At 41.5% G+C, this 25,239-nt stretch overlaps 1 protein-coding gene across 2 annotated transcripts in view; it reads left to right on the top strand.

Annotated features, from left to right (window-relative positions):
• The window catches only part of SAMD12 (sterile alpha motif domain containing 12), a 406,706-nt gene that overhangs the window by 346,742 nt on the left and 34,725 nt on the right, over positions 1–25,239 (top strand). The window lies entirely within an intron of this gene.

The raw sequence follows: 25,239 nt of genomic DNA, 5'->3' as shown, positions 1-25,239 counted from the left end.
GAAATCAAGACAATTTGACTTCACTAAATGCAAGGAAATAGTCATTGACAGATAAAAATATTCTTAGAACACAGTACTCATCTACTTGCATTTCCAAACAGGCAGCGTTAGTTGAAAAAGATCTCTTAATTATCCTTGGGGTTCCAGACTTTCAAAACTTCAGGTAGATCACTAGGTAATTAGACTGGGTTAATGGTTCTTTTTTTTAAATTTTTTTTATTTGTTCTAATTAGTTATACATGACAGTAGAACACATTTTGTCACATCATACATAAATGGAGTGTAACTTCTCATTTGTCTGGTTGTATATAATGTAGAGTTACACAGTCTTGTAGTCATATATGTGCATAGGGTAATAATGTCGAATTCATTCTATTATCATTCCTACCCCCATGCCCCCTCCCCTCCCTTCCCTTCCCTCTGTCTAGTCCAGAATACCTCTGTTCTCCCCCTGTCCCTTATTGTGAATTAGTGTCCACATATCAGAGAAAACATTCGGCCTTTGGTTCTTTGGGATTGGCTTATTTCGCTTAGCATAATATTCTCCAGTTCCATCTATTTACTGGCAAATGCCATAATTTCATTCTTCTTTAAGGCTGAATAATACTCCATTGTGTATATATACCAGTATCTTTATCCATTCATCTGTTGAAGGACACCTAGGTTGGTTCCATAGTTTAGTTATTGTGAATTGAGCTGTTATAAGCATTTATGTGGCTACATCCTGGTAGTATGCTGATTTTAAGTCCTTTGGGTATAAAACTAGGAGTGGGATGACTGAGTCAAACGGTGATTCCATTCCAAATTTTCTTAGGAATCTCCACACTGCTTTCCATAATGGTTGCACCAATTTGCAGTCCCACAGCAGTGTATGAGTGTACCTTTTTCCCCACATTCTCAATACCATTTATTGTTGCTTATATTCTTGATGATTGCCATTCTGACTGGAGTGAGATGGAATCTCACTGTAGTTTTGATTTGCATTTCTCTACTTGCTAGAGATGTTGGATAGTTCTTTTAACTATAGTGACTCTTAACCACTTTCCTAGCAGAAGGTATTTGATTGAATCATGAGTGGCTGGAGAGGTGAAAGATACCACTCCCCTGGAATTTCATGTCCTCCAAACAAAGCAGGAGTTCCACTGGAGTGATGTTGGAGCCTGGAGGAGACGTGGTAACAAAGAGCATCTGTCATTGGTTCCGAACACCTTTTCAAAGGGGATGATGACACAGGTTTGGGGGCCGTGCCTTGAAATCTTGTGTCAGGAGTTTGAGTCTTCGGCAGGGAGGTCTGAGATGAGTGGTGTCCAGACAGTGCTGAGGACAGCAACCTCATAAGGAATGAGGAATGAGGCAGCTTAGCAAAAATGGGAGCAGTACATCTGCATTCTTGCTTGGATTCGTACAACCTTCTTGAGTCCAAGGAATGCTAAAGACACGTGGAACCAAGAGTTCCGTGTCTCAGAGAAGCACATGTTAAAATGTAGCCTAAGCAGAAGTACCGAGTGAAGGTCTGCCACCCACTGTAATTATTTATTGAGTACTGTGAGGTGTGAGTCATTTACATATATTCAATTTAAGAGAATGTTTTTTACAAGCCTTTGAGGGATGAATTGTTTATTTTAAATATTGAGAAATGTGAGCTTCATTCCAATTAGTCTTAACTTTGAACTAAAATCTGACCTTTACATGGACTTTATTTGGGACCCGCAGAAACTAAAATTGAAAAACAGATTTTTCTGATTCCGTTTTGTTCATTTTATCCTAGATAAAATGATTCTTATACTTCATAGGTTAAAATAAATTTCGATGTCTAGCTTGGGAAATCAAATACCAGGAGTAGCACCATTTCATTGAGGAGATTGTTCTCACAGCAAATGTGAAAAGGAGCTGTTGAAACTTAACCCATTTGTAACTTGTAGGCCTAGCACATGTTTACACTAGATAAAAGAATATGCCTCCTTATGTAATAAGCAAACATATGAGTACATGTGTCTAAATATTTATTATTTATTTATTTATCCTACATCTACCACACCCAGAAATGCCAGAAGAGTAGATCTTAAAATATTGACAGTAGCTATTTCCAGAAGGTAGAATTTAGGGTAACTTTTTTTTCCATCTTTATTAATTTTTTTCTACAATAAGAATGAGCCAAAAAAGAAGAGAAATACCCGATCTGTGGGACCCTGGAGCAGGAGACATCCCCACTGTAGAGGGTGGAGGACTGACAACAGAGTTGCTCTCAGCCTCTGGAATCAATGTGGGAGAGGAAAAAAGGGCTGATCTCAGCAGGGGAGGAGTCTAGAAAGATGGAAGAACCCAGGCCCCTGGGACTGAGTAGGGACAAGTCCCAGACTGTGCGGTGGAAAGTTCAAGGACAGCACAGCCATGCAGTGGGCACTAGCATGTTTGAAAAACCCATCGTGTGGCGTGTCATGGAGGGAGTGGAAGAACACTCATGACTCGTTTGTCATGGGATGAAATGTGGGGGAAAGGTTTGTATGGGAGGAAAGAGTGAGGCCAGGGACCCAGGAATGGAAACAATTTAGATATGTGTTATTAATTACTGTCTCCAGAGAGCCTGGTGTGGCAAGATGGATGATGACACTGGAGGTATTGCTTATGACCACTTCTAACATAGCTCACTGTGTCTCCATGTGGCATGAATCATAATCTCTAGAACCTTCCTCTTTCCAGCAAGGAGGTTGCAACACTGATAAGGGGATAAGGGCTATTGGGAAGATGAAGTGTTTCATCAGTACCATTTCTGCAACTGTTCTTCACCCTCCTGTCACCCCTGGCTAGAAAGCCCCCAGGTGGAAAATTCCCCACAACCTAATAATTGACACAGAGGGAATTGACTCTTCAATGATTTTTTTTAAACTCATATTCTTTTTTTTTTTTTTTTTTTTTTTTTTGGGTGCTGGGGATCGAACCCAGGGCCTTCTGCTTGCAAGGCAAGCACTCTACCAACTGAGCTATCTCCCCAGCCCCTAAACTCATATTCTTAAATAACTGTTTAATGGTCCCCATTCACCCCACCCTCTTCTACATCTTCTATGTCCACGGCAGATGTGCCAGTTTTCGCATGGATGAAATCTGCTTTACTTGCGGAGACCCTGGTTTAAGCATTATTATCATTGTCATTTAAGCTTCACCTGTGTCTAAAAAGCACTGGAGACAATTTTCTTGAATAAAATGTATCCTTCCAAAGAAGATTGAAGTACGATAACATTCTAACAAAAAGGATAAACAGCAAGCCCAAGGTTCTATTTCCCATGCTGGGCATTTTCTTCCTGGCACATAGCGTTTACTTGATAAATATTTTGGAATTAAGAATAAGTAGATGTTAATGTTACATAAATCACCTCTCTGTTGCCTTTTAGTGTTAGATCCATGGGTCAAATTGTCTTCCTTTCCTGGGGCCTGGCCTTGATTGGGGGATAGGTGGACACATTTATCCATTCATCTAACTGAACACATGCTAAACACCACTACGCATGCCCCCACCTGAGCATCAGCAACACCGGGAACTAAGCTTTCTAAAACCCTTGTCACCACCAGAATTGATAGCAAAGGCATACTGGTGACATAGTGTTTACAAGGCCACTTACTAGGCCCTGAGATGCAAGAAGTTTATAGAATGTCCTCATAAAAACAAAGGGGACCATTTTATTTAAAAATAATAGGACATGACATTGTAGTTTAAGATAATGTACCATAGATAATTACACACAGAAATAGTGCCGAATATGCATTGTCACTATTCCCATTTTAGCACAGAGAAAACAGAGTTCTGTAATCCAGAACTTAAAAACATGGATTTGCCTGAAATTGTTCCTCCATAAAGTCTTTTACAGGCTTCTCATTGAAATACCAGCCACACCCAAACTAATTCTGCCAGGCACAGAAATTAAGTGTGTTTGTATGTGTATAATCTCCAGCTGGCTCCAGCTGGTTCAGAAGGACATATCCGAGCAATGTCCCATCTCATCAAGGCAGCCACATTGTCCTGGACATCCTTTTACCTCCATAATGGGCCGCCAGGTGTGCCCGTCACACCACACTCTGGTGTACCCCTGCACAGCTCGATTCTCTCTGCACAGGATCCTTCTCACTTCTTGGCAGCACTACTGTGCTCTTCTCACCCCATCACTACACTTCACAGAAATGCCCAGAGCAGCCAGGATCCCACAGAGGAGAAAAGGAGAGACTTTGCCTTATCCATCAGAAAGCTTTGCTCAGAATCCAGCTCTTTGCAGGCAGGATGGAGACAGCTCGGGCCACCAGTGAGTCCCCAGTGCCTAGTACACTCACTGCCCATAATATTCAGTCAACCGATATTTGGTAAATGATAGGAAGAGGGGCAGGAGAGGGAGAAATTTGGGAGGATCAGGAAAGTAGAAAAAAAGAAAAGGGGGAGGAAAAGAGAATGAAGGCAAGAAAGGAGGAAGAGAGGAAGAAAGAAGCAAGAAAAGCAAGAGACAAGAGAAGAAAAGAGAGCAAGAAGAAGAAGCCAAAGCAGACAGCTAGGAGGTACTAAGTGACGGAAGCACAAATGAGCACTTATCAAGGTAGAGAGGCACCACCCAGGCAGGAGAAGGTGACACAGTGCTCCCGCTCTGCCTGTAACAAGCTGTGGGACCTAGACCAAGTCACTCAGCCTTTCTGGACCATGGAGCAAGGCCTCATTTATTACCAGAAGCAATCAGGCCAGATCAGACCCTCTACACAAGCATCACTGTCCCATCCTGGTCCTCCAAGGACTAGCAAAAGCTGCCTCACACACAGTGAAGGAAGGAAACACAACTACAGTTCCCATAGCAGCTAAATTGCAGAACACAGAAAAGATTCTAGAAAGACAAATCTTTTTCATTTAGCCTCTTTTTAAAGCCAAAGTACCTGCCAATGCAAACTGTAGGTTCTGCCCTCTGTGGCACCAGGGAGAGCCCAACTAGGAAGCTTCTGAGAGGAGAATGTAAAATGAAATATAGATATTTATAATTGAAGTATCTTTCCCCCTAGGTATCTCTTCTTTCCTTTCCTCTTTTTTTTTAAATGAAAATTCAGCCAACTGAATATTGAGTTCCCCAAGGAAGACTCTTCTGCTGTCAATGACGCCAAGAACGTGGGGAGCTCTTGCAGAAAATGATGCTGCTCTTGGCTAATGATCACCTTGCATGGGATCATACGAGACAAGGTCTTTGAGGTTGGCCCCCTCTCAGCTGTGAGCTAGATATTAGGTGCAGAATATAGCTAAAAGCATTCTGTGCGAACCTGCAAACCAAACAGACGCTGGATCCAATTTTATACATGTGCAGGTATATCAAATAAATTTAATTTCCCCATTGAAGGTGCTTGCTTTTAATTCTGGGGCCAGCAGTGCAGAACAGTTTTGAAGATTAAATTTCCATTCCGAGAAAGAAGTAGTTGGGGATAGAACTTCTAAAGCACAAACAGCCAGAAAGCAAAAGGCTTTCAGTGCACACAGCAAAGGTGGAGATGTAAAAAGGTCCAGTGAGCAATAGACAGACAAGAAACCTTCAGGGGCGAGATTACCTTTGCCACCTCATTTCAAGCCAGATAATCGCCTTATTTATAACCAAAGCAGGGCTGGTTTTGATGCCCTGGTTGTGGCAGCAGGGACCCTGCTATATCATCTGAGGCACCTGGTGCTACTCTGTCTTTTGGGGACTGAAGCTTAGCTGCCCAACTTCCTTAACTGCTATGACAATATGCACCTGAATAAGGTATGATTTTAAGACCAGACTCAAGGGTTTTTAGAAATAATCACAGCACACTTCCCCCACGAAGCATTTCCAGCTTTCTGTCCCTCACCCTCCACTATGGAGTGTCTCGCTCTCAGTCCCTTTGCACCTATCTGTAACTGCTGCTGTTGTAGCATTGCCTGGTGATTGAGCCCTGCAACCTTGGCCAAGTTCCTTTGCCTTTGAGGGTCTTTGTTTTTGTGATTTTAAGTGGCAGTCACAGTGACTGGGTCATGAGGACTGGGTGAAAAGTACTTGGATTCCTAAAGGCACAAATAAACATCTAGGAAATATCTGAGGTCTGTGGGGCACACACTCTGCCTTTGACTCCCTAGGTCTTACCCCAGGTCTGTGTGTGTTCACAAGAGGGAAAGCAGTTTATTAGCTAACTTTCTATCTCAACTTTTGGCCTACCCAACATTTTATTCTTCAAACCATGGGGTAGTTGGAGTCTTCACTACACTGAACAAGTTGAAGTCGATTGCAATTATTAAGTGCTCACTGCACACCAAACACTGTTGCAGAAACTTATGTAAAATATCCTATTTCATTATTCTGTGGGATTCTTATTTTTCCCGCTTAGCATATTAAGATAGGCTCAGAGATTTGAAACAATTGGCCTAAGTGGGAAGTCGCTATTGGCTGAGCCAGGATTCAAACACTGGATATGCCACCTCCATGCTGCCCCGCCAACCTTCTGCACATACCAGGCATCAGGTACTTAAAGGGCATGTTGACATTCCCTGCCTCACTCTGCCTGCCCATGTAGACCACTCTCCCAGCACAATCAGGAAAACTCCTAGCCTGACTGGCTAAGCCTCCTGCCCCAAAGGTCAGAAACTTAGCCTAAGATGAAGCCCTGGTGGAGATCCGCTCAGCTTCTCCTCCAGCCCCGTGTCCAGCCCACCACACCAACACCTGCATGTGGACTCTCACTCAGAGGTCACTCCTACTCATGATCACCAATTAGTCAGGTGGCCAATAGCACACTGGAACTTACTTACCACCTACCCCTGGGACATCCCCATGCCTCCCGAAGTTCATGCTATGGCTGAAAAATAATCTTTAAGTTGACATTGCATCCAAGATCATTTTAACAGTCTGTGCCTGCTGCTTAAAGCAAACGCAAGGAGGGTCTGCTTTCTCCCAGAATATACCCACAAGTCCTGGAATCACTGCATATCTTTTGTTAGTGAGAAGCTACTTTGCCATTAGACTTACCTTTCTTACTTTCTAAAATACTATTTTATAGGGTGTCTGAAATGACTTCATGAGAACAGGAACTGCAGCTAAGAAAATTATCATATAATATATGCCTATGTATAATACCTTTTATCTCCAAAAATGAAATAATTGTTAGTTCTAGTAGTATTTTGACAATAGCAGCCGATCCATTCAGCTGATGGCCCTTGAGCATGAACAGATTCTCATGAATAAAGAGGTGCTCATAGCTGTATTTATCTTAAACTGGATCTGTTTTAGAGAGATGAGTATTTTAAGGAGAAGTATATGTTAACAAGTTAAAAGAGTGTTTTAATAGGAAAGCTTTCTGGGGATTTTTGTCAGTTAACATTGAGCATACTTTAATTGGCTTCCATTTGTTGCACTTATGTTCCTGAAGAGGGTCTGTGTCTTCTGATGTATAAAAAAATGAAGCTAACTGATCACTAGTCACTTTATCAGATAATGACCAAAACAAGCAGCAAGCTAAGGCCAGGTGAGTTAATATACAGCCATGATTGACATCAGGTCCCACCAGTGCCCACGGCACACATCAACAACCAATCCAGATGATCTTGACATTCTACTAACATCATCCTCCTTGTAGCCACCAACTCGTCCCTAACAGTCCTCTTATCTCTCTACAGTCAGAGCCAATATTAACACACAAGTAGCCAAGAGTAAGAATAGAATTCTATGTGTAATGCAAAATAAAAAAGAAATACTTGCTGTGGAAATCACACCACGTGATCCCTATTTTGTGAGCAAAAAAGGAGTACAGGAGTCCCCAAATCTAAAATGTTCCAACATTCAAAGTGTTTCGAGCACCAACATAACACAAGTGGAAAATTTCACACCTGACTTCAGACAAGTCATGATTGAAAATGCAGTATACTCAAGATATTATATAAAATTATCTTGAGGCCATGGTAAAAGGTATATAAACTATAAATAAAATCCATGTTTAGACTTGGGTCCCACCCCCGAGATACTGCATTTTATATATGCAAATATTACAAAATGTGAAAAAAAAATTAAAGTCCAAAATGCTTCTGGTCCCAAGAATTTCAGATAATGAATACTCAACCTGTAGTAGTACTTAGTATAGGAAAGCAATTCACCATTTGGAATTAGGCTATGTTAGGGTAAGAAAGCACAGTTCTTGATATATAGAAATTTCACATCTTCCACTGTTGAAATGCCCCTACTAGTTCACCTCTAACACTGTCCCATCCTGCCTCTTCTATCAGTTAGTCAGCTATCAGTAAATACCTGAGATTATCAACTTGTAAGGAGGAAAGGTATCTTCTTCTGTTCATAGTTTCAGAGGTTTCAGTGAGAGTGTGCTCAACCCCATTGCCTGTAGTGCTGAGCACATCATGGCAGGCCATGTGTGGTGGTACAAAGCTGCTCACCTCATAGCACCTCATAGGGATTGGGGTCCTAATATGTCTTTTGAGGGCTTTTCCCCAATGACCTAACGACCTCCCACTAGCCATACCTCCTAAATGTTCCACCACTTCCCAATAGTGACGGTGACTGGGGACCAAGTCTTTAACACATGAGCTTTTGGGGAACATTCAAGATCCAGACTATCACATCACCTCTCATCTGATCTTCTACAACAGTTCCAGTCAGCAGTAGCCTCATTGAGGGCAGAGACTGTGCCTACCCTCTCCTCCATTCTTTGTGAGTGCCTAGCATCATTTGGCATAGTGTGAAATAACGACCCCCTGCTAATGGAGCTGCCTGCTTGGAGCTTTGCATCCTTTCATTGTGTCCTCCTTAGGCAGCCATATGCAAATCTAGACACCATTCACTGCCTTTTCATCTAGTGAGGGAAACCCAAGCTCTTCTCCAATATGTTACCAGCCAGCAGGCCAAGCATTGTACTGAAAAACCTGGTAACACCAGACCCTTTTGTTTCCCACAATTATTATATAGTTTCTACCTTTGTGTCCTGTACTATGCTTCCCCACTACCTGAAATTCCTTTCTCACCTGATTCAAGTTCATTCTTCAGAGCTCAACTAAATCATCACTTCCTTAGAAAGCCTTCCCTGCAACCTAGAGTTAGGGTCTGAGCCACTTTTATAAAGTCTCATAACAGGCTGTTCATATTATAGCATTCACCATATAATATCAGGATGGTCTTTTTAAAATTTCCTTGAAATGGCCATAATGTTTTTACTGAATGTTATAAAAAATCCAACTCAAAGTGTAACATATTGTTGCACATGAACTAAAAAAAGATATGCTGATTTCATGTATAGTTTAGTCTAAAGATTCAATAGATTTGGGGGGCTTCCTTTTTTCTCTGTTGGTCTTGACCTGTCTTCTAGGCTAACTCATATTATCCCTTCATGGTATAAAAATGATTGCATAGCTCTTAGCACAAACTTGCTCACTGATATTCTCATGAAAAAAAAAATGGGGGGGGGGGGATTTCTCTTCTGCTTACCAGCAGAACTGAGCTTTCTGATTGGATCACAAAAGACTGGTACCCATTCCTAGACCAATCACTGATACAAAAGACAATGGTGTGAAGATTGGCTGAGATCTGTGACTGGAAATTTCAGGTCTTTGTAGGATGGGGAGAGAATAACAGGTACTTTGTTGGCCACCAATAATATCTACTATATGTTCCAGTGGTCCCTACCATATTCATCTGTGGATTCCCAGCATGGAGCACAGTGTTTGATACCTGCATAGGACATGATCAATGCATAATCTCTTGGCTGAAGGGAATGGAACCTGCCTAGAACTGAAAAATACATCTATTGCCTTTCTCACTTCTCCTCTTCAACTCCAAGGTCCCACTTGGCAGGTACTTCTCCTCCTACTACACCTGAATCCTTCTGCCTAAAGTGGGTTCCCATTTCCTTTATATTAGGTTAACTTTCACAATCAAAATTCATCATAAACCTCACCCACGCCTCCTCACCTCATCCCAGAAAGAGTTGTGTGTTTAAAGACCCCCCAAGGCTTCCCTTATAACTGGAAGATTCTGTGATAAATGTAAGAACATATCACCAGAAGTGATGGAAACATCAAAAGAGATCAGTTTGCCAGTCAGTCCTTTTTTATTAAATATTCCCTGAAGGCAGCTGCTATATATCTTTTGATTGTTCATACAAAAGAAAGAGAATAACAGAGTAGAAAGAGACTACAGTTCGCAAAGATGTCTGGGTCAAATCCTGGTACCACCACTTCTTAACTCTATGAAATCTCAGGCAAGTGATGGGAGTCCCTCTGAGCTCAGCTCCCTCCTCTGTGAAATAGGGATAATGGAATCCACCACCTAGGATAACAATGAGTAAATAAACTGAGCCGTGTGATGTGCCTGGATGCCACTCCCCTCCTCTCCTGGCAATATCCCTGGTAAATTATTGGTGTGCCTAGTGTTCGTTCCTTAATCCAGTCTTCAAGTGCTCCAAGCTGTTGAAGCAGCTCAGTGTCAGTGGAGAAACTTTTCTGAAAGTTGTTTAGGAATTTGAGGCTTCTTAGCAATCTTTCCATACCTTGTCCAGTTCCCCAAAAAGGCAGTTATCTGCCTACTTTGGCATGTCCTCATTGTTTGCCTGGTGATGAGGGAAAATAAACAACTTGCCAGCTGTGGTCACTCTGGAGACCTATAGGATGGATATGAAAGTCAGGATTGCTGTGGATTCTAAAGAACCTTAAATATCCTCAGGCTCCCTCCAATTCTGGACTTGTGCTTCCATGCATGCTGCCTCCATGATATAAAAGTCAACCTCATATCCTGTTTCCAAAAATAAACCTACTGAAAATGTGCAACAGGGAAGAGGTTGTTTGTAGAACTTAGACACTTCAGTTATTTCTTTACACCTTTATGTCCCCGCTTGGTTCCTCTCTATATATTCTCTTCCCTCCCCTTTCCTATAGCTTTGCTCCACTTTCCTTTTGGACACAAAACGAAATTTCTCCTATTACCACATTCACGGCATTTTGTCATTCATGTTCACAGATCTGACTACTAGTCCCCATAGATCTCATCAAAAATTTTTATCAAACAAAGATAGTTCCTCCCTCAGAGGAATTCTTAATCTCAATTATTAATAGTCATTATTAATAACATTCATTTCAGATGCAAATGTAAATGGTTTTTTTTTCTTGCAAAAATTTATAGGAGAGAACAGCACATAGAAAGGAGTTCAAATGTTCTGAAAGCCCAATGATTGAAAAAACAAAGCCAGGGCTGCAGATATAGCTCAGTGGTGAAGTGCTTGCCTCACATGTGCAAGGCCCTGGGTTCAATTCAAGTAGTAAGAGTAGTAATAGTAATTGTAGTAGTAGTAGTAGTAGTAGTAGTAGTAGTGATGATGAGGATAGAAGAAGGAGAAGAAACAACTAATGGCTTTATTTGGCACCCAAATGGAAGGAGAGATAGTTAATGTGCTCCTGGCCTGTGGATTTCGAGCATGGGAGAAAAGACCTGATGGGACCTAAAGACGGTGCCATTTATCCATGCACTCTTGAGCTTCTTTAAGGAGCCAACAATAACAACAATTTTAAAAAAATCCTTGTTCCAATGTGCCATTTTTCTCCCTGCAGAATTGGGTAAATGCAAATGCAAAAAACCCACCTCTTTGAAGTTTTCAGATGTCCATTTTCATGAGAAGAATCAGAAGACTTGAGTCATTCTTTTAGGACACAAGTCCTGAAAGTCTATATCATGGGCATGTATGCAGATTATGAAGATGGGAAAATATGATACATATCTTTAGTGAAGATACTTAACTTTTAAGTGAAGTTATTTTCCTTTCTATAAAAGAAATGCTTGTTCATTGTAGAAAATCTAGAATATACACAAGTGAAGAAAATAAGAGTCATACTCCATGCCAGTACCCAAAAATAACCTCTGTTAATATTTTATTGCTGATTCTTTTGATCTTTCAAGTGTATTGTGCACCTGCATATGTGATTTCAACAAAAACAACATCATACTATGCATGCAGTTTTTTCATGCACCTCAGGTACACAGGGTTGAGTCAACCATACCATTTGATTCAGGATACACAATTTCTTCACCTCTTTCAAGAAACTCTTGTGGATAATTGTCTCCTTTTTCTTTTTTCCTTTTTTTTTTTTCTCTTAAATTTCACTTCCCTTATCAACCACCTCATGCAACAATGCGAATGTACTGATACATTGATACATCATTAAATACTATTGTTTTCAGTGGGATGTGTTTAATCCATGCAGATGATATTGTGCTATGAACTTTATAGATTTTTCTCTATTCACCACTGTTTTGAATCTCTTTGTATTGCCCTGTGTACTCTAGTCTATGGTTCTAGACAATGAGTGTTCCATTACATTTTGCTTAGCTACTACTCTACCCTGGTCAGATGCACTCATGTTACCTCATAAAAATAACTGGGAAGAATTTATCTGCTCTAGACCAAAGTTAGTGATTCCTGGATCATAAAGGAACTTTGTGCTCAATTTTACCAGGTACTGCCAGATGCAGCCCAGGTCGGTGAGCCATTGTCTACTCCTTCCAGAGTGCATGGCATTATCTGGATTCTGAATTTTGGCCAATCTGATACATGCAAAGTGGTACCTGGTTATTTTAATTTGTATTTTCTGATACTCATGGAGTTGGGGCATAAGTTAATATACTTCTTAGCCAATTTGATTCCCTTGTCCTGAATCTAGCCTGTTCTAACTCTTAGATTTTGAGGGGGTGGAGGGCAGTTTCATGCCTTCTATTTATTTTTTTTTTTCTTATTTGCCTTTCTTATAAGTTTGAGAAAATATCTACTTTAAGATTTTCAAAATTGCTTCCACTTTGACAATCTACTTTCAATGTATTACATTTACTTTCTTTAGTGTCTTTTACCAAACATAAATTCCCAATTTTTCTTTTGTCCATACAGTTTTATTTACACTTACAGAAACTATCCTTCAAAAGTCATTGCTTTGTGTTATATGGTAGGGAGGAGCATTAGTTAAACCTTTTCTTATTTATTGTAGACCCTCTTCTGTTATAACTGAAATGTTTACATTAATTGGATGTATTTAAATTATTATTTTCAAGTGATTTTGTTAATACCATCCCATTTGATCTCTATGAAAAATAGAGAAGCAAGTATTATTCTCCCCATTTTATGGAGGAAACTGGTGTGTCTCTGAGATATAATGTCCCACCCAAGTTCACTCAACTGATCAGCTGGCAAGCCAGGATCAATAGTCAAGTTTTTTGTCCCCAAGTCCATCAGCATCTCCATGGAGCTTATCAAGAATCAAGATTGTTTCTTGCAAATACAGTCATTTTAAACTTCTCCATGAGAAAGTTATCTGCCACCTACTATAGTCAAACACTGAATGTTCCCAAAAAGTATTAAAGGTGTATTAAAGATTTCCCCAGAAAGGCAAAATAGGATCAGGGCCTCTTCCTCTGTCCTTTATTGCTTTCTAGCCATGAGGTTAGCCATTTACTGTACTACAGGCTCCCCCACCACTTTCATCTGGCACCCCAACTAGAGGCCCAAAGGAATAGGTCCTCTCAATTTGGGCCTAGAATCTCTATAACTGTGATCCAAAATAAACCTGTTCTCTTTACAAATTCATTACTTCAGGTATTTCATAGGAGACGGAAAACTGACTAACATGTCACCTAATAAGATTGTCACATTGACATATCACACTGGTCAATGCAGTAAGCCCACTGGTCTTCTCGTAAAGGCAGTGGAGCAGAGAGGTAAGGTGTCAGTCATCTCCCAGAATCCTGTAGTAAGAAGTAGGTTTCCTTCCTGAGCCCTGCTCTGAATGTGTGAGTGCAGGTACTTCCTGGTTGTCGAGGTGAGCCATCCTATGAACCTGCCCTCAGATTTCTGAGATAGAATGGACACGGGCCCAGAACAGAAACTTGAGTATGAAGAATGAGGAGTAGGAAGAAGATTCTAATCACCCTCACATCTAAAAATGCCCTCCCAGAAAATGAGCATGTAGTTAATGTTGACCTCAGGGCAGACCATAAAAGACAGATGCTAGAGAGATATTGGACTCTGGCCCCTAAAATCAATGAATACCATTCCAGGGATGGGACTAACGAGTTGGGGGGTCAGGTGGTTGTTTGTAGGGGAAGGTGAAGCTGAGCTCTTGGCTCCCGCTGGTGAAGGAAAAGGTGATTGAATGAGGGGTAATAGAAGATTCATTCTTCAGTGTAATCTTAATTACATTACAAAATGCTCTTCATCAGCATCTTGTGGACAAGGAGAAAAAAAGATCAGTCAACTGCTGGTTGGTTAGGGCTTTTTAATCTTGGCATGTCCTTCAGCACCACAGGTAATAAGCGAAATCTGTGTTCACTGACTGAGCAAGTCTGCCTTGTAAAAAAAAAAAAATCCTTTTGCATAATCCAATTGAGTAAGACTATAGTTAGTACTTTAAGAAGAATCAGTACTTCAAATATTTGCAAAATGAGCTCAAAAGATTATAATAACAATAATAATTATAGCTTCCATTTTCTAACTGCATACTGTGTGCCAAGCATTGTGTTTAACAAGCACTATTTCATTTATTCTGGTTAAAAAAAAAAACCTAGGACATAAATACTATTATGATCTCCATTTTGAAGATGAGGAAATTGAGGTTTAGAGAGGTGGAATGAGTTGCCCAAGGTTATAAAGCCGGTAGCTAGCAAAATGGAAATGCAAATACAGAACTCTGTGACTCCAAAGATTAATTTCTGTATTCTCAGATTTTGTATGAGTTAGCCATTGCTGTGTAACAAATCACCCCAAAGGTAAGCCACTTAAAACAATGAATACTATCATCTCTCATGGTTTCTGAGGTTCACAAATTAAGTGTGATTTAACTTGGTGTTTCTGGCAGTCCTTTTGAAGTTGCAGTTAAGGGGTCAGGCAGGGCTGCCGTCATCTGAATCCTTTACCAAAGCTGAACGTTCTGCTTTCAAAATCAGGCATGCTGGTGGCAGGAGGCTTTAGCTGCTCATTACATAGGCCTCTCCACATGGCTGCCTGAATTTCATCTGTAAATAAAAATATCCTACGGGGTTTTTATAAAAATTAACTTAGTCAGCCTATAAGATAATAATGAGCTACACAGATTTTGAATATTAGTAGTAGTAGTAGGACAAATTTATCACCATCATACATAGGATATTCAGAGATATGAAAATATCCCTGTCTCCTACAAAAGAATAACCAGGATTCTCCTATTTAACTCTAAATGTTGGGAAAGCTCAGTCCTTAAGAAGGTCACCTCTTATTCAGGACTCTACAGAGTAAAGAAGATAAGGAAACCTAGTCTGACACACAGCTTCCATGAAGCAACTCATGGCCTGTGGTCTGGCTGAGAATCTCTGCTTCCTTTTATGCTGTTTGAGGAGGGGGACATTGTTGCTTATAAAGACTTGGTGGTTCCTGGAAAGAGAACACCCAGACCCTTTGATATTCCAGCCTTATATGTTGAGATCCACAGATAACAAGTGATCTCAGGCAAAAACGGAACCAGAACTGAGCCTCAGAGAGCAAAGTATGGCAGAAAAGTCTTGGTGTAAGACAAACCCATCCATGGTCATATCTGCAGTGAGGAAACTGGTACTCACTGAGGTTCAGAGATCTATCAAACCTGGTAGTTTTGTTATCATCATCCCTCTAACCTCACATGGATACTATAAGGATCAAGGGATGCAATTATTTACTTATTATCCTTATTACTCATTATATTTTAAGTTCCATATGACAGAAACCTCATATGTCACTCTTATTTACTACTGTATCCCCAGTATCTAACACAGCAAGATGCCCAGAAGGTATTACAGATATGAATGTATCTAATGTAGAACTTGGCACATAGTAGGCACCCCATGGCTGACAGTTATCAGCTTTATAGTTGTCAGCACCATCATTAGCATCCTCATTCCAAAGCATAAGAACACCAGGTTGTGATAATTCAGCTCTTTCTTAGTCTGTGACCATGAGACGTCATTCCACTTCAGGTGCCTTTGGTTCACAGGAGAATCTGCTTCCTCTCTCATGGTAACAACCATAATGGTGTAATGTCGTCATGCCTTGAGGGAAAAACAATTGTATCGCTATTAATAGGAACATTAAGCCCTGCCACTAGGTTCACCCAGAGATCTCTGGGAGTCATAATCCTCTGATAAATATTTCCATCTCTGCTCTTTACTATGTGGCTTTGGTAAGTTACCAAGCCTCTTCTGGACCTCCGCAGCCTCATTTCTAAAGTGAAAGAAATACTACTAATGAAGCTGTAGTGAGAAATAACTGAGATTCTCTTTGCCACATTTCATGCACATGCCCCTTCCACGGTACACATCCAATAAATATTTATGGAATGAATGCATTGACTCAATGAATGATACATTTAACGTCCCCAACTTTACAACTTTTTTCAACATTTGAATCAGCATGAGAGAAGAGAGCCTTCCATAGCCTAGGGAACTCCGACTGGGTTGAGGACAGAGGTTCTAGGACTTATCTGAGAAGTCAATGTCAGGGGTCCTTCCCACAAAATAAGAGGAAATGATGGTTGCCCAACAATGTAAATGTACTTAGTGGTTAAGATGGTCAAATTTTTGTATATTTTACCACACAAAAAGAGGTTAGTGTTGATTCATTAGGTCTCTAGCTTTTCTGATACTGGAGTGCTAAAGCGTGAAACCAACAGCATGGGTTAGCATGTATGATCTTTACAGTGTGCTACGCACTGCTGAGATGTCAGACACAATGTCATGCAACCCTCTCGGTGGTCCTGTGAATGAGATATTATGACCTTTTCCCTATTTAACAGTAACCTACTGTAGTATCTAGAGCTGGATCTTGAGTTAATTTGTAGTTCGTTAGTGAGTTCATGTGCTTTACTTCTTTGTTCTCTGATTTTTTTTTTTTGACAAATTACCAAATCACTAATGTGGACAGCTCAAATTTTGGCCAAGGTGAGCTTTGGTGGAGAAGGTGGTACTGAGACCTAATAAAGTTTGAGAAAGTTCCTGTCTACCTCCATTCTTTGAAGCTTCCAATGTATTGCAACAGAAGAAGAGAAGGGAGAAGAAACTACAGGAAGATATAGACAGACAGAAGAAAAAATGCCAAGACATAGTTATCTGTATTTTGCTTTTTTAAAATGTTTGCTTTTAATTAATATATTTGAGTGGTTTAAAAAACACCTTATTGGGCAATGGCATCAAGTCCCAATAAAGTCCCTGATCAAATGCCTTTCCAGCCTTCTTCCTTCTGCTTCCTGTCCTCTAGGGCCTGGCATAATGAGAGACATTATAATGAGTTCAGGTGGCTCTTCTGAGCACAACTGTGGACAGTGTTTCCGGACAGGACAGCTGTAGAGAGGAGCACATCCGAGGTACCCATCACATCACCCATTGGACAAGATATAGCTATTAGGACCACAACCCAGGAAGGGTTACTCCCCTTCCCTGACCTCCCCAGGGCTCTGATTTGTTTTTACAATGATCATGTTAGAACAGAAACAGCAGTTAAAACACAGAAGGCTAAGCGTAGGTCTCAAGAGGAACTCATTCATTTCTCCCAACAATTGGGTAAGGTAGGTACAACCATCAGTCATGTTTTGCCCCCATGAAGAGGCAAGGGAACCTAGAGGGTAAGAAATTTGCCCAAGTACACGAAGTTTGTTAATTCCAGAGGCAGAATGCAACCATGGACCATGGCTACCATTTATGAAAGGTCATGGTGAGCATTGAATTGAATAATTCATGTGACCACTTCACCCAAGCCTCACACTAGCCCAGCGAAGGGATCACTACCACCATCTTCAACTTACAGATGGGGAAACCAAGGCTGAGGGAGGTCAAGAAAAAGATTAAAAATGCCCAGTTCCTCAGTGGCAGAGCCACAGGTGCCATCTTGTGCCACATCTTCTCTGTGATCTCCTGAGAAACTCCTTAGGAACCAGAAGGCAAACTTCTGATTGTATTGCAGCATCTCCTGACTGATCTCCTGAGAGGTCTCTGTGCTGTGAATTTCTGGTTTTGTTTTTGTTTCTCATCCAGGTGAGGCTTGGGAGAAGGTTCCAATCTCCTAACGCGTGTCTTTTCATCTTAAGGGCCAAATTTGATAATAAAATTAAGGGCCAAATTTGATAATAAAATTAAGGGCCAAATTTGATGAACTGTTCTACTCAGTCTTTATCTCAGATTTCACACAGAAAATGGATACATCTGTGGTGTCTACTGTACGCACAGGTTGCAATTGCTTTTGAATAATCTTACCTTATAGCCATGCAGAACCCTTTCAGCCAGCCCAGGCAAGGTTTTCCCATTATTGTGTCTGTAATAATCCACCATTTGATATTTATTTCATCAGTTTCAACAGTTCACAAGAACACCTATAATCTTAGATCCAGTAATCAACTGTTTCAGAACAGCCTCATCCTAAATTTAGGCCTTGCACTTGGTAATTTAGCTGAAGAGCTTCACTATTGAGTGCCACTCTTTCACAGATAGGGGAAAGTGCTGCTGTTGGGACTGTATTTAATTCTTATTATTTAGTGAGTTGAACTGGGTACCACAGAGTTTAATAATGCAGGGTATAATTGCTTTAACACCATGAAGGCACATGGCTGCTGACGGCCGTAGTCTTCGCAGATTCGCTTGCAAATGAGATGTTTCTACTCAGTGGGGCTTTTCTGCTTCATTATTTTAATAAAACAAATATTGCTACGGTGTGGGATTTGCGGAGGAATCGGTTAAGGGGATAAAGTAATCACTAGATAGAGCTATTCATACCTGCGAACATTCATTAGGGACTTACTAAGTGCTTGGCATTGTACCATTAGCTCATTTAATCTCCCAACAGCCGTAGCAGGCAGGTAACCATTACTGACCCAGTTATGGCAGCTTAAAGAGATTAGTTCATAGTGTATCGCTTAGTCTGTGACTGAGAATACCTGCCCCAGTAGTTTGCAGCTGCTATTATATTATCTTCCAAGGTTTTATTTATTTATTTATTTATTTATTTTATTTTTGGCAGAGCACTAAGGGAGAAATAGACAGAAAACTCAACATGTAACACCTTGTGAGGAATGAAGGAAATCCCAAATGAGTTGTCAGTTCCAGATGTTTATTTGCCTGTTTCCCCAGTGACTGTCATGACACTAATGGCCAGTCAGGGCTGTCTTTGCTTCTCTGTTTTCCCATTCACTCTTCAGGTACGGCCCCAACAGCTGAGAACAAAGTGGATTTTACTCTGCTCTGTGAAGTATCTTAAAAAGCTCTATCAATTCCCACAGCTAAGATCTCTTTCCCTTTGTAGTAAGAACCACATTTGATTACCTGATGAAATGTGATTCTTCCTTTATCACAACATTTAAACCTTGCTGACACCAGTATATATGTTGAAAAAATAGATTTATGGCAATCAAGTCTATTCAAAGGGCTTATAATATATATGTCTTTTTACTTAATGGACTGAGAGTGACATCGTACCGACCTCAAATTTGAGGTTTCTACATCTGACACAATCAAGATGATTTTTAGATAAAGGATGATAGAATTGACAGCTTTTTTGTATAATGCCTTCTGATTACCAAGAAGTGGGATGAAATTCTAAAGTGGAAGCATATTTACCTAAACATACCTGGGAATTCATCAGCCAGATAGTGAACTTTCTGATGATACTTATGTAGAAAAAAATAGATGGAAATCAATTCTGCATCTAAAAATATTTAGAAATCACAAGTGGCTATGTCTGCTGAGATATTCTCCACTTTTAATGACTCATTTTGTAGCAATAGATTTTGTATTTACTTATTTTTTATAAGCTACAAAAAATAATCACCAAATACATATTCTTATTTTATGTATTGCTTTATTCAATAAATAGGTCTTCAGTGCTCTTTCAGGCACTAGCACCAGAGAGACCACGGTGGGAGAGACACAGTACCCACCATCGCAGTGTCATTCCATGGGGGCAGACAAGTCAGGGACACAAAACCAAATCGATAAGTGTAACGTTCAGATGATGATAAATATCAAGTGAGGTGGTAGACACTGCCCTCTTTAGGGAGAAGAACAGCCAGGGAAGCCTTTTTAGGGGATGAGATCTCAACAGAACCTGAAGAATGGGAAAGAGCATAGTGTTCTTTCAGGTACAAATTCCTCGCCAAAAAAAAATGTCACCATCAGCCCTACCTGGAGGGGCCTAGAGGGCAGTAATCCATTCCTATCACCTTCCCTGTCTTCCCACTTCCATTTTTATTGTTCTTACTGTTTGTTTGTTTTGATTTTTTTTTTTTTTTGAAAACAATTCTCTTAAGGTAAAAAGATCTGAGTCCATCTTTCTATAACATTATTCCCAAAGTGAAGTCAAAGCACTTTACTAGTCCTGAAAGAGAGCCAGATTTGAGCAACCCTGCCATGAGAACCTGTTTTACTAGTGACTAGCCAGTGGCCTCTGAATGTGAAGTCTCCTCTTCGAGTGAGGCGGCATCGCCCAGTGGACTCTTCAGAGGCCTCTGTCCCCATGAGATACACTTTACCATTTCCCAACCCACGTGGCCCGCGGAGCTGCTTGTTTTGCCAGGGTGACAAAGTGTTCTGCGGACCTTCCCCCTGGGTGGAGCTGGGCAGATGCTCACCTGGAAATCGTTCTTGGTGCTGCCATCCAGGGCTTTACAGTCTTCTTCTCTGGGCCTCTAGGGGAGGGAAGGGGAATGCCATTGGATGTCAGTCTTCTAAAACCCAGGTACTGTCCCAAGCCCCGGACAGTTTATCTCACTAATCTACCTGGGAGCCCAAGAATGTCCTCTCTTTGCAGGTGAGAGGAAGAAGGCTCAGATTACTTAAGCCATTTCTTCACAGTCACCCAGTTCGTAGGTGAATGGTCTGGGATTTGACCCTAAGTATTTCAGGTTTCAAAACCATCTCCTTCTTCTTCCTATTACATGGGTCCAGGAATTTATCAACCTCCCTTATCCCAAGGGGAAATAATTTAGGGAATGCTCCCACTGCTTGGCACATCCCAAAACCTTGTACCTAATTCTCATAGTCAGTGTCTGGCATGTGGGACATCAAAGCTACAAAGTAAGGTCTCAACCAAAGAAAGTTACAGTTCCCATTGGGAGAAGATATTTCTGGCAGCAAGCCAACTGCCTTGCCAGTGGGTACCCAAACCCTATGGGTGATTTATAAAGAAGTTGAAATAAGGAACAAGACAAATACATTTTAGACTTTACCAAATTCCTCTCAGTTGGGGAGAAAGAAAAATATTATTCTCTGGGAATGGAAAAAAAATAGATTCATTCCTCTCTGCTGCTACCTGGGTCCAGCTAAGCAATAATGTACTGCAAAGCCAAATGCTCTGATCGGTTGCTCTGAGCTCTTATTAAAGTTTGCAGAGTATTGCTCAGATTCTTCCTGGCAGGGTTTCAATATGGTCTGTTTAAAAAGGAATTGGGCTGATACCCTTCATTTCTGTTAAACCTGCCAAAGCTGATGAACCCATAGCACAAATCCTCCAGTGCCATGGCCTTCATCCAGCATAGGCTGGTGACACCCCGAGAGCCCACACCCTCTGTTAGCTTTCTGATATGGCTCATGTCAAGGGTGACTGGATCTGAATCAGCCTTCTTCCTCCCTTTTCTCTTTGCCTCGCTCGGTCACACCCAACACACACACACACACACACACACACACACACACACACACACACACACACACCACACTGGACCTTCCCTCAAAGCAGGAGTAAGAAAGGAGCTATGCAGAGCTGGACGTCCATCTGGAAAGGCGTTACCCTGATAAAACTGGAGGCTCTCCGCTTGATAATCTAACAGGGACATGAGACGCTCCTCTGCTGCTCCATCCAGCAGCATCCTTTCTCCTCCCCTCCTCCCTCCGCCTTGCCTCTGCCCTCTGCAGCCCCGCTGAACATGCTCCACTTCCCCAAGCACCCTGTGCCCTCTTGTGCCTCAGGCTCTGCTCCTGCTGATCCTCTCATGGGAAGACCCTTCCTCTCTCCCCTCTTGAGGAACTCCCGTTCACCCTCCAGGCTTCAACCTGGGCAATTCCCGGGATCCCTCAGGATGGTTCATGCTTCTGCGGGAGCTTGAGCTTCTCTTCTCACAACCTTGATTATCATTAAATTGTTTCCCTGGTGCAGCTGCAAGCTGAGACCCAGATCAAGGCCTCCTCATATATCAGGATATATTCTGCTAAAGCAGACCCAAAAAATCTATAAAGCTCAGGACACTACACTTTTATTTCTGGCATGGATAACAGTAGTAGGCAAGTGAACAGTTAAACAGGCACACCCTCACCGACACCATCATTCAACAAGCTCGGCCGACAGAGGTTCTGCCACCACTAATAAGTGCTTTCAGCACCTCTCCAGTGGTTCTCTCCATTCAATTCAGTCAAAAGCAGAGTGTGAAGGAGGGCCTTGTAAGAGGCCTTTGTGGACCAGGTCTAGAAGTGTGTACATCACTGCTGTCGATACCCTCATGGTGAGAACACAGTCTCGTGGCTGCACCTGATTGCAAGGGATGCTGGGACATGTACTCTAAGCTAGGCAGCCACTGCTAGTAAAAGGTATGTAGAAAGGAGGGTATAAATGTTGGTAGATGTTGGCCACCCTTTTTTGAATTCCAGTTCCTAACACACAGTAACCAATCAAATGGGTGCTAAATAAATGAACCCATGCATAAAAAACTTAGGGCTTATGTGCAGGAGTATGTGTGTGTACATGTGTGCATGTGCCTATGTATGTGTGTGTTTGCCTGTATATATAAGCACACATACACATATACCAATACACATGCCCTAAGTGTACATATATATACACACATATATATTTATATCACCTTAACATACACCAAATTGTGATACAGATCACCTTCTCCCAGAAAATTCAAATAAATAACTGCAGACTACCAGTGTTGAGAGAGGTAGATAAAAATCTCAATGGCCTTCGCCATTTCTCTTGTTCACTAGTTGATTGACAGTATCTGGCACAGTACCCACCCTGAAGTTTATGCTCCATGATGTGGGTTGATAAATGAATTATTGAGAGGGGAGGTGACCCAAATATCACCATATTTATATTATACTTGCCAGGTGATCTTCCCATTCCCCTTCACTTCCAGAGAAGCACCTGCTGGACTTCTAGAAATTTCTTTCTTCCTTTGAACTGAAATCTGGTTCCCTACTATAATACAAAGGTAGGAACGGGGGATTCAAATATTTTAACATCCACTCTGTGCCAGGAATTGTCCTAAGTGCATTTACATTATCTCATTTACTTTCTGTAACAACTTGGAGAAGGAAAGAATCACTTGTGGTTCTGAGCACTGTGCTCCCATCTTGGATGACTGCAGTATCTGCTTTCTAACTGTGCTCCTTGACCTCATCACCTTCCTGCTTCAACCCCAGGCCTCTAGTGGCTTCCAGTTTCACTTGGAAGAAATTCTAAATTCTTATCATGCCCAGCAAGCCCATTCATCATGGCTGCTGCCTCTCCTCTGCCTTTATCTCAGCCACTGTCCTACCTTCCCACTGTGCTGTGCTGCAAGCACATGCACCCTCTTTCCTTTCTTTACTCAAGTATGTTTCTACCTCAGGATCTTTGCACTTGCTGTTTTCTCTACCTAGAGTCCTCTGTCCTCAATTCTTTCTTTCACTTACCTTTCATGTCCCTGTAGTTCATACAAAACATGTGATACAGAAATGCTCAAACTTGACTGCATACATCAGAACCACCAGGGAAACTTAAGAAACTGCATTGTCCCCAGTGGTGTCCCTAGAAATTCTGGTTGGCATACCTTCTGGTTTGTTCAGAAAGCAATAGTTCTAGTATGAGTTGAAACATCTGATGCAGTGAAGGTAGGTAATTGGGCTTCAGCTCTGAACTTGAGATGGCAGTCATTACTGGTCATGGTAGGGCAGCTGTGTGCAATTTCTCATTCAGGGAATTTCTTCCCATAGGGGAGCTCTACATGCAAATGTCTGTAATGAAGAGAGAAACCAGAGAGGGGGTGTGGGGGCTTCATTTTCTACATGCTTTTCATCCTGACAGGCTTACTTGAGACTCAGACCCCAATGCCAATTAACTTGTGAAGTTTGTGGAGTTGGTTGTGGATTTCCAGCCTTTTGTCATCCAGGTCAACACCATAGGAGCAAAAATGATGAAAGTGGTCCCTGGGGAATTGGGAAGGGCGGGTCTAAAAGTCCATTGTGGAGTTGGAAACGAGGGAGAAGAAAGCAACATGGACACTAGTGAATGATGACATACAGTGCAGACTCCGGGGAAGGCATAAATAAGTCAGAGATTTAATCATTCTGGACATGGTACAGGAGATTCATTCTTCCTAGTCTTGTCTCTTAGTCGTGGGTCACTTTCCCTTTAGGTTGAGGCTGTCCTTTTATGGTGGATGGAGGGGATTATAATCGTAATGTTCTGTATTTAAATGTTCTTCAACTCCGTCCCATGTTCAGCCACATCCTGTGAGTGACAGGTCAATCATACGTCCATATTCTTCTCTAGTGGATGAGGAGAGAGGATCTTGGAATGGCAGAGTGACAATCCCGGTGTCACACCCTCATTGTGCCAAACCCACGAGAAAACTCATGACTTCTGATCCCTAGCCCAGTGTCCTCTGCTACTAATGCTGCCAGCAGTTTATGGAGGGTCCTGCTCACCCTCTCACCAATCCCAATGAGGCATCTACACACACCAAAGCCCCCATGTCCCTCTCCACAGCCCTCATCCCTGGCTCACATGTCATCCTTCCTGTGATGGTTCTTGACTCCCCAAAGCTGACCTCCTATCTTCTCCCTCTGTGAACCCTTGGAACTTGTTCCTTACTCGCTCATCCCACAGAGCTTACTGAAAGATAGTCTTCTTGATAACACCTCCTCCCTATGATGATTTTCTTGATTTTCTTCCCCTCCTCTTTACTTTTTATGTGTATTCTATAATCCTACATGATAGTGAGATTTGCTGTGACATATTTGTACATGCACATAACACAATTTGGTCAGTTTCACTGGCACCTTCCTTTCCCTTCCCTCCTCCCTCCCCCTGTCCTCTTTCCTCATGGTCTCCCTTTCCTCTTATAAGATGACTTTCTTGAGGGCAGGGTGGTGTGTGTGCTTATCTTTGTATCCCCAGCTTCTTACACAATACAGAGCATGTGATAGATCCTACAAAATATTTTTTGGATGGATGGATGGATGGATGAACAGACAGATGGTAAAGGAGAGG

The sequence above is a fragment of the Sciurus vulgaris genome (assembly GCF_902686455.1).
Source record: "Sciurus vulgaris genome assembly, chromosome: 1".
NCBI lineage: Eukaryota > Metazoa > Chordata > Mammalia > Rodentia > Sciuridae > Sciurus > Sciurus vulgaris.
The sequence above is the reverse complement of the archived record's forward strand: the minus strand, read 5'-3'. Positions and strand labels throughout refer to the sequence as shown.